The sequence below is a fragment of the Eschrichtius robustus genome, chromosome 14, assembly GCF_028021215.1.
Source record: "Eschrichtius robustus isolate mEscRob2 chromosome 14, mEscRob2.pri, whole genome shotgun sequence".
Lineage (NCBI taxonomy): Eukaryota > Metazoa > Chordata > Mammalia > Artiodactyla > Eschrichtiidae > Eschrichtius > Eschrichtius robustus.
Window position 1 is genome coordinate 33,945,500 of NC_090837.1, and position 15,034 is coordinate 33,960,533.

The window sequence follows — 15,034 nt, forward strand, 5'->3', positions numbered from 1 at the left end:
AGTTTCTAAACACAAAATTATTTCCGAAGTCTCTCACAGAGGATCAAATTACTGAAAATACTTACAAAGTCCCCAAAATGTTACAATCAAAAGAAAAATGTGGTCTTCTTAAAAAAAAAGAAGAAGAAATCTCTAATACTTTCCATGGTAGGAAAAACATTTTGGAGGCCTTAAAAATCAAGTGTTCTTTAATATCCTGGCTATGTGCTAACATTGAAATGAATTTTACCTTTTCTGTTTGCATAACTTATGGCCAAGTTGTTAATTGGTAGAAACTTGTAGATTTCTGTATACAGGAGCGGTGGGATGATTTGAACTGTGAATGTCCTTTTCTTGCTTGGAGAATGGGTCGTTTTTAAAATGCACGTGGTGGTGGGCACTGCAGCTCGAGTGTAAAGGGGTGTGCTCCTCTGTGTTTTTTTGTAAAGAAAACAAAAATTCTTCTGAGAGAAGGGGCAGGTGAATGACCTTTGTCAGAGATGTTTGGCCAGACCAAGTTAACAAGTGAGAACGACATAGGCTGTTGAGAGTGGCAGCGATGGATGGTTGTTGAGCTCCCGGGTATCACGGGGACACAGGCAGGGCGTGAACTCTGGCCGGAGAATCAGGTCAGCCCCGTCCACCACCTACCGCGTCTTTTCCCCCCAGCTGGGAGGGAGCAGCTTGCTCTTTTTGCAAGTTGATTCCATTTCAGATTGAATATTTTCATTCAGAGAGCTACTCTCCCGCCTCCAGCCCCTTGCCCTTGGTCCTACGTGGGCACCGCACATCCCTCTGTGTCAGCCCCGCCCACCACATGCCTCCACTGGTCCCCTCTTCTGCCCGGCGTGCTGAGAATCTGCTGGCTCCGCAGCCAGCGTACATCTGTGTGTGGTCATACATTTCCGTTTCTCTTTTCTCAAGACACAGCCAGCAAGCTCACCTGATCCCCCATGGTCCACGTTCATTTGTCTCCTCTTTCTCTGCCTACAGCCCCCGTTTCATTCCTTATAGTTTGCATAATGCACTCATGCACCAGTGCTTTTCTTGGAACAAAAGATTCAAATCCATTTCATGTTGATGACGTCATTTAGGGTGGGGGTGGGTTATCAAATTATTACAGATTGCAGGGACGTAGAAAAAAAGTTTTAGATAAACTCTTAGATCAAAAGAGATTAAGTCTACCATATATTAATTTAGAGAATTTTTGTTATCCTATAACCTGACAAATATTAGTGGGTTACTACAGGGAATAAAATATATGTTCTGAGGTTTGCAATGCACAGGTCCATTTCCTGCATTTCGCTGGCTCTGATTTTGGCTAATTTCTTAGCCCAAGGTGTTCGATTATTGATTTAGATGTTTATTCTGGAAATGAGAAGATCCGGTAATACACTTTTACCTGGGTTTTACTATGAAGCTTAAAGCACTTCTGTAACCTTTAGCGAGGTTGCATTTTTCCAGTGTGGATCTCCCTTCTGGAAAAATTCATCGAAGTCAAGAGGAGCTTTTTTCCTTTGACTTGGAGGCGAGTCTTTCTACTGATTGTATTTATATAATGGGATAAATAGGGTTCCCTGGCAGTCCTCTAGTCACGACTACCAGAGTTTTCTAAAGAACAGTCTAGAAGAAAGTTGATAGTGTTTCCTGTAGGGAGAATAAATGCCTCCGGGCTGACCCAGTGCACGTCATGCTGATCCTTTTGCTAAATTTATTTTGTATCCCGTGCTTCAAATCCATTCCAGCTAATCTGTGTTTTTTAGTACAGCATTTTTGGTTTGTAATTAACTCTGAGTACCATTCAGTGTTACTTTTAATGTCACTGTGAAGACTGTGAGTGGCATGGCAATGTTGATCAGCTATTTTCTTTTATAATACGGTATTTTTATGAATTGGACAGATTCTTAAGAGTAACTTTTTTTCTGGGACACACAAATCCTTGTCAGCGGAATATTCTCAGTGTCACAACAGAAGAAGGTGTGGCCGCTACTGACATCCTGACAGCCATGGAGAAGATGGAGAAACATGGAGATGCTAAAGTGAAATGGGTTTGTGTGTCACCAACTAGCTGGATAAGAAAAATGGGCTGTGAATCGGTGACGTGGTTCTCAAGGTGGCAATGAGATGCTAGTTGAAAAAGCAGATTCAAAATGCTGGACTTCCCTGGTGGCGTGGTGGTTAAGAATCCCCTGGGTTCAAAATCCCTGGGCCGGGAAGATCCCACATGCCACAGAGCAACTAAGCCCGTGCGCCACAACTACTGAGCCTGTGCTCTAGAGCCCACAAGCCACAACTGTTGAGCCTGTGTGCCACAACTACTGAAGCCCGCGCACCTAGAGCCCATGCTCCTCAACCAGAGAAGCCACTGCAGTGAGAAGCCCGCGCACCGCAACGAAGAGTAGCCCCCGCTCGCTGCAACTAGAGAAAACCCGTGCGCAGCAATGAAGACCCAACGCACCAAACAAAACAAAACAAAACAAAAACAAAATGCCTCTGCTTTTAGATACAAACTATGAAAAGTAAAGCTTTGCTGGCAAGGTACACGGGGTCTAGCAGGTAAACAGAGGTTGAAAAACATTGTCCTAGAGAAGGTGTCCTTCAGCCTTTACTCTCCTCAAAACTGAGTTGTTATCTGAATCTTGGTTGAAGGCACAGCACACACGCAAAAACAACTTTTTTAAGTGATAAGGGCTTTAGAAGTAAGGAACAGCCCATGTGTCAGAATCCAGGTTTCTTAAATGGATGGTGCGGACACTAAAGCAAAGTAGCAAGATAACGTTTAGCAGGAGGGGAGGTAAAACTTCTCTCTGTTTTTAAAGATCAAGTGCAAAACAGAAATAGGCTTGGAGGAAGGGCCAGGCAGACTTAGTTAACAGTTCGGGTGAAACTCATCTTTGGGTTTAAGGTGATTACAAACCCAGCAGGAACCAGCAGTGCAGTGTGGCTGTCAGGAGTGTTCTCGAAATCCCAGGCTGCTTCCGGGGAGTGTAGTGTCTAGTTTGTGGAAGGCAGTGAGTCGTCCCCGTTCCCCTGCTGGGAGGTCCCATTTGTGTAATTCACATGTGATACACATGCTCCAGAGCCGCCAGACCTGGGGAGTGATTTCAAGGAACTTCTTAGATCTTCTGAACCTCATTTTCCTCACCAGGAAAATAGGGGTGAAATAAGGCATTATTGAGAAGATTAAAGCAGATAACTGATGTACACTTTCTGGGGTGTAGCAGAGTCTTGATAAATGGTACCAGTTTAACAACGATAATAGCAGTGAACTCCGACTTAAGCTTATTCAGGAGAGAATTACAGGATGGTGAGTAGTTTGAAACCTTCCCATGTGGAATGATTCGAGAAAGAATGTGTTGAAGATGGAAAAACGATTAGGAGGAGACAGGATAGCTGCTTCCGGTTACTTGGAAAGGTTGTCATTGAATGTCATCACATTTTTTAACGTATAGGAAGTAAAACTTAGGAAGAAGTTACAGGAAGTCAAATTTTAAATAAGCAGAAAAAGAAAGTTTTAAAGTGGTCATTGTCAACCTCGTGATGACGTGTGCTCTGCTGTTGGGATTCCAGCAGAAAGCACAGGTGCATGTCTGGTAACCAGCAGCTCCTGGGTGTAATCTCAGACCCAGTGGCTTCTCGTGCCCCTTCCTGCTCTAAGATCACGGAGGGAAGAGGCACCAAGCTCTGAATGAAGAAGCAGGACGGCCTCCACGACCCCTGCCCCCAACACGTGCGGTTGTGAATTGCAAACAGGATGCAGGAGACAATAACAGGCATAAAATTTGTTGCATTGAATAAGGCATCAAAAAAGGCATTTTATTTTAGTGAACTCTCTATGCCTAGCTGTTATTCCCCTGTGGCTTATTTTATGCCTTCATTATAGTTCTCTTTTCTTTTGAAAGCACAAGGTAGCATTTCCCCTTGCCCAGCAGTGCTACAGCGGTAGAAAGCCAGAACCCTGAAAAGCAAGACACAAGAAGCAGTTGCCTTCTGAGAGCAGTGACTGGACACTGATTAAGTCTGCAATTCCCGCCCCCAGTGTTCTGATGGGAGGCCCTTACCGATTGTCCTGGAGTTCTCGAATTTCCCTCTAGCAATAGGCTTAGATCATTGTGGCATTCAGTGTTTTTCCATTTGAGAGATGTTTTTCTCAGTAATTTTTTTTCAAACTCTTAGTCTTGATTATCTAAAATATAAAAAGATCTTACGGGACGTTCCTGGTGGCACAGTGGTTAAGAATCCGCCTGCCAATGCAGGGGACACGGGTTCAAGCCCTGGTCCAGGAAGATCCCACATGCCTCGGAGCAACTAAGCCCGTGCGCCAAAACTACTGAGCCTGCGCCCTAGAGCCCACGAGGCACAACTACTGAAACCCGCGTGCCACAACTACTGAAGCCCACGAGCCTAGAGCCCGTGCTCCGCAACAAGAGAAGCCACCGCAATGAGAAGCCCCACACCACAACAAAGAGTAGCCCCTACTCGCCGCAGCTTAGAGAAAGCCCGCGCGTGGCAATGAAGACCCAACGCAGCCAAAAATAAATTAAATTAATTAATTAATTAAAAAAAGAAAAAAGATCTTACTATGAGTAAAATACAAGAAAGGGCCTTACAATAAGTAATTTGATATACACGTTTGGGCAATGTTTGCAGGCTACCGGATTGTCACATACGCCAGCATAATCGCTAATACTGCCGTTCCCTTCTTGTCATTTTTACTGGACTATTAGAAAATGCAGGCTACTTCCTATGGCCAGTTTGTCATCATCCTTGCTGTTTATTTCTTGAACATGAATTTTAAAAGAGAAAATAAACAAAAGTACCCCCTTCACAGCAGCGGAAGCAGTGCTTATCATGTTTATTTCACGTTTATTTCAGTCCCCGTTACTTCTGGGTTCCTGGACTCATCTGCCTCTGATTAGAGTAGGATGAACTTCCTGATGACCGTCCAGTTAGAAATGTTTCGTTCGTATCTAGTCTGATATGGTTTTAGGAAAATAAGTCAGACAAGGTTTGACATTTGAGTCCATATTTCCTAATATAGGTGTGTGCTGCACATAGAAACATCTTAAGCCATTTTTGGGTGTAGTTTGGTCTGTTCTCCACAAGAAACCTGACCAGTGGAGGAGGCTTGAGCATAACTGCAAAAGAGACGGAAGGTGGACCTTGCAGGTGTTTCTCACAAGGCTCCACCGTGTTCCTCTGTGTGCGGGGACCTGGGCTCTCTCTCCTGAGCTCCACACGTTGCTGATTTAGTAGTGAGTGAGACTCAGTGCTTCTGAGCCCCAGGTAACCCCACGCGGGCCTGGAACTCCAGGGGAAGTGCCAGTGACTCAGCCACGCTGGAGAGACCCTTGCATCCAGATTGGGGCAAATCTAAAAGCTACCCACGTGCAGCAGTAAAACCTTAAAAGCCTGTCCCACCTCCTCCCCAAGGTTTGGCTGTGTCCAGAGGCCTGCTGGTTGATGGGCTCCATGACTGAGTACCATTCAGATCCTGCCGGAATCAGAGAAACGGTGGCGTTCACTCCAACAAGCACTTCTTGATACCACCCAGAGGTGCTTCCAAGGGGCCAGAGAGGAGAAGGGAATTTATTGCACTCCGTCCCCTAAATGTGCTTTTGTCACCTTCTGACTGCTGGTCAGGAAGGGACTGTTTAAAAAAATCTCTAAATGCTCTGTCTTGCCCGTGATTCAATTAGCGTTTCAAGTCATACTTCTGTTTCATGTATTCCACTAACTGGGATTTGGTTAGAAAAACAAAATCAGTGTCTGAATTTTCCAGCTTCTCTAGGTTACATGATTAAAATGCCTTACGATCCCTTTAGAAGTTCTTGACTAGACAGCAAATAGAATTGCCATAATCCAGAAAGTTGAATAGAACACCTATTGCCTTTCATGGATTATAAGAAATAGTAATTGTAAAAAATTAAAAATAAGAATTTTTATTGTTATTGCAAGTATTGTTCTTTCAATAACTACATAAGTCAGAGGTTTTGATTCTGTGTAATCGTATAAATTACGATTTAACCTCTCAGTGGGTCTCTGCTCAACTGTATGTCTTTACTACATCAGACCATCTGCCACGTGCTGTAACCAAGTGGCCCAGTCCTGCAGCAGCAGCTTTCCTGCCTGAAGATCAGTGCCCCCAGGGACTCCCGACCATGGCAGGGCTTTAATTAACTCGGTTTCCTTGTGTGATGACTCTTTGGTGCAACATAGGAACAGTTACACACGAGGACAGTAAACAGGCACCTGCTTATTTACCTGACATAGTCAATGTTCAGCCTTCCCAAGGTGTTCAGATAATGACCTTGTGAAGGTTTGATTAAGAAAAACAAACCCTTTTACTAAAATTGTTAAAACTTTTCTCCTGGTTTTCATTTTCAAAAAGTAACAGACTGATAATCCCTCATGAGTGCAGGCATGGTCTAGTAAACACCCTACATAGTACGAAGGTTAAAAACAAGTATATTTGTCGAGAAATAAAACTAGTAAAACCCTGGGGCATATCACCATACCGTGGGTTGTGTTTTGGAAGCTGAGTGAATTTGAACCTGAGTGCCTGTGCACACTGGGGTGATTGTTTATCAAAGGTAATAATCCCTGGGGAGTTCTTTTTGACTTCACTCTCAGTTGTCAGATGGAGCGAAGGCCCGAAGGGAGATTTGTTTTCCAGGTGTTACTATTCTGACATGCAGTGCCAAAACCCCAGGTTTGCTTTTTCACTCCGCTGTTCCCTTAACTCTTAACTTTCTCGTTGTATTTTGCAACTACTTTGTGTTGCTGATTTGATGAAATGAACTTCCGTGCTCTGCGTTCAGGCAGAGGGGCTTCGTAAGCGAAATGTGCATGCGTAGTTTAACCTGTTCCAGCGTGCAGTGTCTTATTTATCTTTGTCCTTCGTATAACATGGTGGTTGACTTTCACATAGTAGGTATTCATTACCTATTTGGTGAAGAAGGCAATCTTCCAGGTTTAAGAACAATCCAAGTTTTCTAGTTCTCAACACTGTGCGATTAAACTTTGAGGTTTTACTTGATATTTTTATATCTAGTTGACTTGCTTAAAATTTGCCTCCTTCAGCATCTTCCCCCTCTGAGAGTTTTCACATGTGCGCTAGAAAAAAATCTTTTAAATTCCCTTACTCTGTTTGTGGCCTTAGGCGATGATGGATCAGCCACTGACACCTTCCCCTGGGCTCAGCGGAGGAGGGTCCTGCTCTCTCGTGGCTGCTTCTCCAGAAATATGTCTCCTTAGCACACCTGGGTTCAGGCTTAACTTGAGGTTTGGGGAAAGAGCATATAAAAGACAGAATACCTGTTAGTGTATGGAAATGTAACAGATTTCTGTATATTAGTTTTGTGTCCAGCAACTTTACCAAATTCACTTATGAGCTTTAGTAGTTTTCTGGTGGCGTCTTTAGGATTTTCTGTCTGTAGCATCATGTCATCTGCACTCAGTGACGGTTTTATTTCTTCTTTTCCAATTTGGATTCCTTTTATTTCTTTTTTCTTCTCTCATTGCTGTGGCTAGGACTTCCAAAACTATGTTGAATAAAAGTGGCAAGAGTAGGCATCCTTGTTTTGTTCCTGATCTTGGGGGAAAAAAAAGAATACGTGTTACTCCAAGTGCCATTCTTAGGTGCGAAGGACCGAAACCCTGCTCCTGAGTTCCTAATCAGCGTCATCCTGCCTGGCACCGTTCTGCTTCACATGCCAGGCGCCAGCTCATGTCCACTCTAACTCAGCCATAGCCCCAGAAGCAAGGGAAGTTCTGCCCTGCTTTAATCCAAGGCATTTCTCATTGCCCAGCTTGGAGGATGGCAACCGATCCCTCACATAGCGACCACAGCCTCGCATTCACACAGGGCCAAGCCGGACAGGAGTCTCTGCCACCAGTGAGCTTCTTCAGCCTCCTTCCTAGAACTGGACCTTTATTACAGCTTCCAAAAATCTCTTAAGGTGTTGTCTCCACCAGGCACCTCATTCAGATCTCTGTATTTTCTAGAGGACATTGATCAATCTGTACGTGGCAGGCACCGAAATAGTTTTTAACAAGGGAGCGCATCATTCGAGTTTTAATGATGATTTGTCTCAATGAGCCTTCTTTTTTCTTGTTTACAACGGTTCCAGTCCCTAGAACTAACATCACACCGTGTGCAAACAGATGCCAAGGAGTTTTACTAATTTTGCAGAGGCTTTGATATAAAGTATTTCTTGAATGCCTGTTACGTTCCAGGCACTGAAAACCAAGAGAGACAAAGACTTCAGGCTTAGATAGGGCATTGTCTTCCTCATAGGGTCTACAGTCTTAGATCTGGAAGGGACATTGGAGATAACTTTGTCTCCTATCTCATTTCACTGAAGAAGAAATAGGCCCAGAGCAGTTCATGGTGTGCCAGAGGACACACAGCCCAGAAGGGGCCGAGAAGGGCTAGAACCCAGATCTCCTACCCTCTGCTCCAGAACGCTCTTTACTGGGGGCATCAAAACATCCAAAGTCTGTAGCAGCAGACAGAACAAACCGAAATATACAGTATTTACTGCCAGCATGGACTTGTGAAATAGTAGGACACAAAGAGAAATAGAAGGAGAAAGATCTGCTTTTCAAATTATTTAATAATGTATTTAAATATCTACTTTAGTTTTAATTCTGTAAGCATTTGATATCAAATGGACCAGTTTTTCTAAATTATGGGATGAAACTTTCAAGTTCTGCTTTATGTTTTTATATTAGTTATGCATGTAGTTCGGGGGTAAGGAGCAGGAAGTGAGGCCACACTGGCCTTCCTCCTCTGTTCACTTTCTCATCTCCTTTCCTTCTTCCCCCCCCTTCACCCCTACCTCCTTCTCTCTCCTCCCCTCCCCTCCCCTCTGCTGGCAGCTGGAAGCAGACATGCTAAAGGGGCTCTCCTTTTTAATAAATGGGGCAACTTGACTCTGGCCTGAAGTGGTGTAATTAGGCCTCCCCCCTGGAAACAAAAGGGCCCTGAGGTTATGGGCAGATCTTATCCAGGAGACAGATTGAGTCAATGGAAAGGATGTTACCTTCTCAAGACTTCTTAAAGCTAATTTCTCAAAACGATTGCCAAGGCTTTGCTTTTGGCTGTACTATCATGAAATAAGATACTCTGTGAGATACATGCACCCTTATGTTCATAGAAGTGCTGTTTATAACAGCCAAGACATGGAAACAACCTAAGTGTCCATCGACAGATGAATGGATAAAGAAGATATGGTATGTATATACAAAGGAATACTTACTCAGCCATAAAAAAAAAATGAAATGATGCCATTTGCAGCAACATGGATGGACCTAGAGATTATCATACTAAGTGAAGTAAGTCAGACAAAGACAAATATATAATATCACTTATTTGTGGAATCTAAAAAAAATGATACAAATGAACTTATTTACAAAGCAGAGAGAGAATCACAGACATAGAAAACAAACTTATGGTTACCAAAGGGGAAAGGGGGGAGGGATAAATTAGGAGTTTGGGATTAAAATATACACACTACTATATAAAAAATAGATAACCAACAAGGACCTACTGTTTAGCACGGAGAACTATATTCAATATCTTGTAATAGCCTATAATGGAAAAGAACCTGGAAAAGAATATATATGTTTATATATATATATATATATGTGTGTGTGTATGTCTATATACACGTAACTGAATCACTTTGCTGTACGCCAGAAACTAACACAACACTGTAAATCAACTATACTTCAATTAAAAAAAAAAAAAAAGATACTCTACGAAGAGTAGAAAAACAACAATATTTTGAGTAAGAAGGGGAAAACAGCTGCGGAGGTATCATGCAGAAGCTCTTCAAAGTGGGGAAGGGAACAGAGTTCCAGGCTCGACTCCCCTCTCTGCCTTAACGTAGAATGACTTGAAGCAAGTTGTACAGCTGTTAACACCATCCTGCTCGAAGTGGAAAGGCAAGTGTGAACTGGGACCATAGTCTCCATGCCTTCTGGAGAGAAACAGTTTTCACCAGTGATTTTTTTTTTTTTCTAATTTTCCTGATCAATTGCCAGTTCATTTCATAATTACAGCATTTCCCCCGTGAAAGACAGGTTATAATTTTCAAGATAATAGCATCTCCCTTTAGTTAGTATTTAAATAAATGCCTTTCTTTTCACAGGCGTAGTCTTGGCTCTGCAGGAAGTTTAGGAAGAAGACCACTGGTATCAGCTACAAGATGAGAAAATCTTTTCAAAGTTAGTTAATAACCTGAGAAGATTTCTACGTGGTGGATCATCTCTTGAATTTGATATTACCTTTTTTATTGTTGTTACCTTCAATTTCAGAGGCGGGTGTCTTTGACCTTGTCTCAAAATTCCGCCACCTGCGAACAGCGCCCATGACCTCTTTGACTACAGAGCTGAAGTCTTGTGGAATCACAGGTTCTTAGGGTCGGAGGAGGGCGTGAACTCTAGTTCAGTCCTGCAAAATGTGTACGTGGTGTGTGTGTACACACACATTCCAACAAAATACAGAGGTAGTTTCAGGAAGCCTGGAGGACAGTGTGATGTTGCAGGCCCTGTTACAGGGACACGGTGAAATAGTTACAGAGAATCAGCTTGCACACACTTACTGGCATCCACACACCAGCTGATCTGGTTTAAAAGGGAAGCGCACACAGGCAGCAGTTAGTGTCAGGATTTAGCTGCCACCTACGCCTTATGGTCCAGCTTCTGATTGGCACAAGAAAGGAGGTGAATACGGAGTTCTTAGTTTGAAAACTGTTGTAACTTAAAAGGAGATATTCAACTGCACTCATGAATACCTTTTGTGGTATTCCTATGATCATGTTAATTTCTATAGCAAAGGAAGAAGGGAAAATCCATCCTAGTGATATTTCAGTCCAGTCTTCTTGCTGTCTGGATATGGCAAATAAACAATAGGAGATGGGGAAGTCAATGAGGAAATACGGAGAGGGAAAAGCTCTGCTAAAATGTTACCTAGTGAAATTGAAGAGCTTCCTTCCCTGCTTTTTTGTTAGTAACACATATGCCATGCCTGACATTTATTGGCAATAAACTAATAAATTACCTTGGCCAGTCTGGGCACTTATTTCGAGGCTAATAGTGTATTAGCTTTAAACGCAAGCTTCCTTTGGGGCCATCGATACATGGAAAAGGTATTATTAATCATTCTTGCCAAGGTTTTATATTTTCCATTTACTGATTCTCTCAAGGTTTCTGTATCAGACAGACATGCTCAGAGCATCTATAGTTGCTCCAGTAAACAGAGGGCCATTTAAAAATTCAAAATTAATTTAAAAATTGGATACAGCTGTGTCAAATTTTAACTTTCTTAAATAGCTGGGGACTTCTGCTAAGACACTTGTTCTGTCAGTTTCTTTTTGAATTTTTATTGAAATATTGTTGCTTTATAATGTGTTAGTTTCAGGCATACAGCAGAGTGATTCACTTATACATGTATTGATATATATGTATATACATTGTTTTTTAGATTCTTTTCCATTATAGGTTATTACAAGATATTGAATGTAGTTCGCTGTGCTATACACTAGGTCCTTGCCCTGTCAGTTTTTATGCTGCACTGCTCGAAATATGCTGCACTGCTCGAAATACGTCCATGAAAGACAGAATGGTGGAAATGCTGAACTCTAATTTTAGTTTGAATCCCTTCATCCAGCAGTGGAACCGGCATGTAGTGTTTTAGTAAAAAGGATCACTCACACCCAGGCTTTTACAAATGTGTTTATGAAACTCATAATGTACTTAATAACTGAATATATAGCAGGGTATCACGAATGTCTTAATAATTGAATATATAGCAAGGTATCACGAATCAGAGCAGACCAGAGAGTTGTTGTACAGTAGAATAAGTTTTCTCAATTGACTCTCTAAAAAATTGAATTAAAAAAAAATTTTTTTTTAATTTCTTTCTTTTATTTATTTATTTTTGGCTGTGTTGGGTCTTCGTTGCGGCGAGCGGGGCCTACTCTTCATTGAGGTGCGCGGGCTTCTCACTGTGGCGGCTTCTCGTTGCGGAGCATGGGCTCTAGGCGCGCGCGCTTCGATAGTTGTGTCACGTGGGCTCAGTAGCTGTGGCTCGCGGGCTCTAGAGCGCAGGCTCAGTAGTTGTGGCGCACGGGCTTAGCTGCTCCGCGGCATGTGGGATCCTCCCGGACCAGGGCTCGAACCCTTGTCTCCTGCATTGGCAGGCGGGTTCTTAACCACTGTGCCACCAGGGAAGCCCAAGAATTGAATTTTGAGTCTAAGAATATTAAACTGTGGGAGGCGGTATGCGATAGTAGCGCCAGCCTGGGTGGCATCTTGGTTTGCCATTTGTTTGTAAGCTATTCGTCCTCTAAAGTGTTCTGTTTTCTCACCTGTAAACTAGAGTTCACTTGTTTTGAGTGGAAGAGAGAGTGCTTACAGGTTCCAGGAACCCTGCTGGACCTACAGTGACTGGCTAATTTGAAAGGCTCCCTAACCTTATGGAACTTGCACGCTATAAAGCATAAGGCAGATCCTTCTAGGCCTTGTCTCTAAGAATATAAATATAAAAGACTCTGTATAGAGAGTGGTAGGTTTTTAACATAAAAACAGAGTCATAGCTTCATACATTTTAGAGGTTTGCTTTTATCCTTCAGTAGGTAAATGGATCAATAAACTGTGTTAGAACCCAGACAATGGAATAGTATTCAGCACTATAAAGAAGTGAGCTATGAAGCCATGAAAAGATGTGGAGGAACCTTAAATGCATGTTGCTAAGTGAAAGAAGCCAATCTGAAAAAGGCTACATACTGTATGATGCCATCTACTCTGGGACATTCTGGAAAAGGCAAAACCATGGAGACAGTAAAAAGATGAGTGGTTGCCAGGGGTTGGGTCGGAGGAGGGAGGGATGGATTGGTTGAGCACAGAGCACGTTTCAGGCAGTGCAAATTCTCTGTAGGATACTGGCGATCTAATGATGTTACTATACATTTGTCCATGCCCATGGAATGTACAACACCAAGGGTGAACTGTAATGCAGACTAGGAGCTTAGGGTGTGTTATGTGTCAGTGTAAGTTCATTAATGGTAATAAATGTACCTGGTGGGGGACGTTGATGATGGGGGAGGCTGGGCATGGGTATATGTGTGAGCCGGGGGTATGTGGGAAATCGCAGTACCTTCCCCTCAATTTTGCTGCAAACCTAAAACTGCTCTAAAAATGTTAAGTCTTTTCAACAACAACAACAAAACCACAGGATCATAGCCTCCACACTGTTTATAGAGATTTCCTCTTATCACCTAATAGTATATTAGACACTGGAAAGTATTTCTTAAATGCAAGAAAGTGAAGTTCATCTTGACTCTCCCTTTCTAGGGTTTTTTTCCCCAACCTGGAGAGAATATTATCAGTGTTTCCATATCAGCTAATCATTCTTCTGACAGTTTGGGAAATGCTGAATGATCGTATTAAATAGGAACAGGAGGTAACTGTGCTTGTGTTTAAGATTTAACACCCATTTACCTAGAAGCTTGTTAGGACTAAGACACTGACCTAGAAAACAGGAAATTTGCTTTTCTCACACTGTCCGGCTTACACCTGCTGAGATCAGACAGAAGATGCAGCTAAGGGTCTGTTGCTGTTGTGTCAGAATCAGTAGGTGTTTAACAAGCCTGAATATGTTCTGAAAATAATTATACACACCCCATTTCTGGCTTTCAGTGCTAGCTTCTTTTCCTGAGCGGACCCCCACTTCATGGTGAGTGAGGAGGCAGCGGTCCTTGGCTTCGGTGATGAACTCCTCGAGGTGTGTAGGAAAGTGTTAGAGAAGGGGTCTGATGAGGTCACACCGCTCTTCCTTCACGCTCGTTCCCTTCAGAAGTCCCTTAATTGTCTTTCTAGTTCCACGAAGCCTTGATTCTTTGTATTTTCCGGTTTCTTTCATAGCAGGTCTGAGTAGTGTATTCGAAGAGGCTTCTTTACTATTCGGTTTTAAGTGTCTTACAAAATGCAGGTCATCCTCTATTTGCCCTTGTGTAGCAAGTAGAGAATAGGGGAGTCTTTGACTCTTACCCTATTAGGAGTTTTGTGATGTGCTGGGTTTTAATAAAATAACTAGGGGCACAATAGGAGCCACTCAGAAAAAGGAAAGAGTTGGAAATCTACGCAACTCACTTCCATTTCATGCTGGGACGGATCCTCTGCTATTGTAGAGAACTTTCTTGCCTGAAGAAATTGGGAGTGGCTGTTTGAGGCACGTTTCTTGGATTCTTCTTTCTTTTTTAGGACCTAGGTTTTGAGATAGGGCTGATGTATAAAAAGCATGACTCCAGAGCTTTAGCTGTCTGTAAATACTTCCTTACAAGCAAAGATTCCTCAACAGTGGTTCATGCTGTTAAAAATGGTAAGCACGTGTCCAATCACTTTTTGGCAGATAGATATTTATTATTAGAATATGTTGGCTGACTTTCCCTGCAGTGATATTTAAGTCAAGCGGCATTCCCTTATTTTATTTACTTATTTTTATATTTCCAGAATAATTCTAATTACACTCAGGATAGTTACATAATTCTGTTTAGAATTTGGGCACATAAGGAGATGTGAAAAGCACACAGGGAGAATTTGAAATGTCAGGAGCAGCTGAGGCTGGAAAGGAAGACCAAGGGGGCCCATGACGGAGGATGGGCTTGACCTGCTAACAAGGTTGGGTATTGTTTGTATATGTTGGTTTTCTACTGCTGTGTAACAAATTACCATAAACTTAGAGACTTAAAACAACATTGTATTTATCATCTCACATCTTTTGGCTAGTGCTCTGCTCAGGGTCTTATAGAGCAGGAATCATGTTGTGCACTGGTTACATCTTCGTCTGGAGGCTGGTCTAGGGAAAGATGCATCTTCATGCTTTTTGATGCTGTTGGTAGAATGTATTTCCTCCTGGTTGTAGGACTGAGGTCCCCCTGTCTTGGTGGCTGTCAGCTGGGGACCACTTGGGGCTCCTGAGTTGGCTGTCCGGTCTGTGAGTCTCCCTCCATCTTGGCAACAGAGAACGTCACTCACCTTAGAGCCC

General features: G+C 42.7%; 1 protein-coding gene across 4 annotated transcripts in view; it reads left to right on the forward strand.

Annotated features, from left to right (window-relative positions):
• Positions 1-15,034, forward strand: part of EPB41L3 (erythrocyte membrane protein band 4.1 like 3) — a 140,470-nt gene that overhangs the window by 56,727 nt on the left and 68,709 nt on the right. The window lies entirely within an intron of this gene.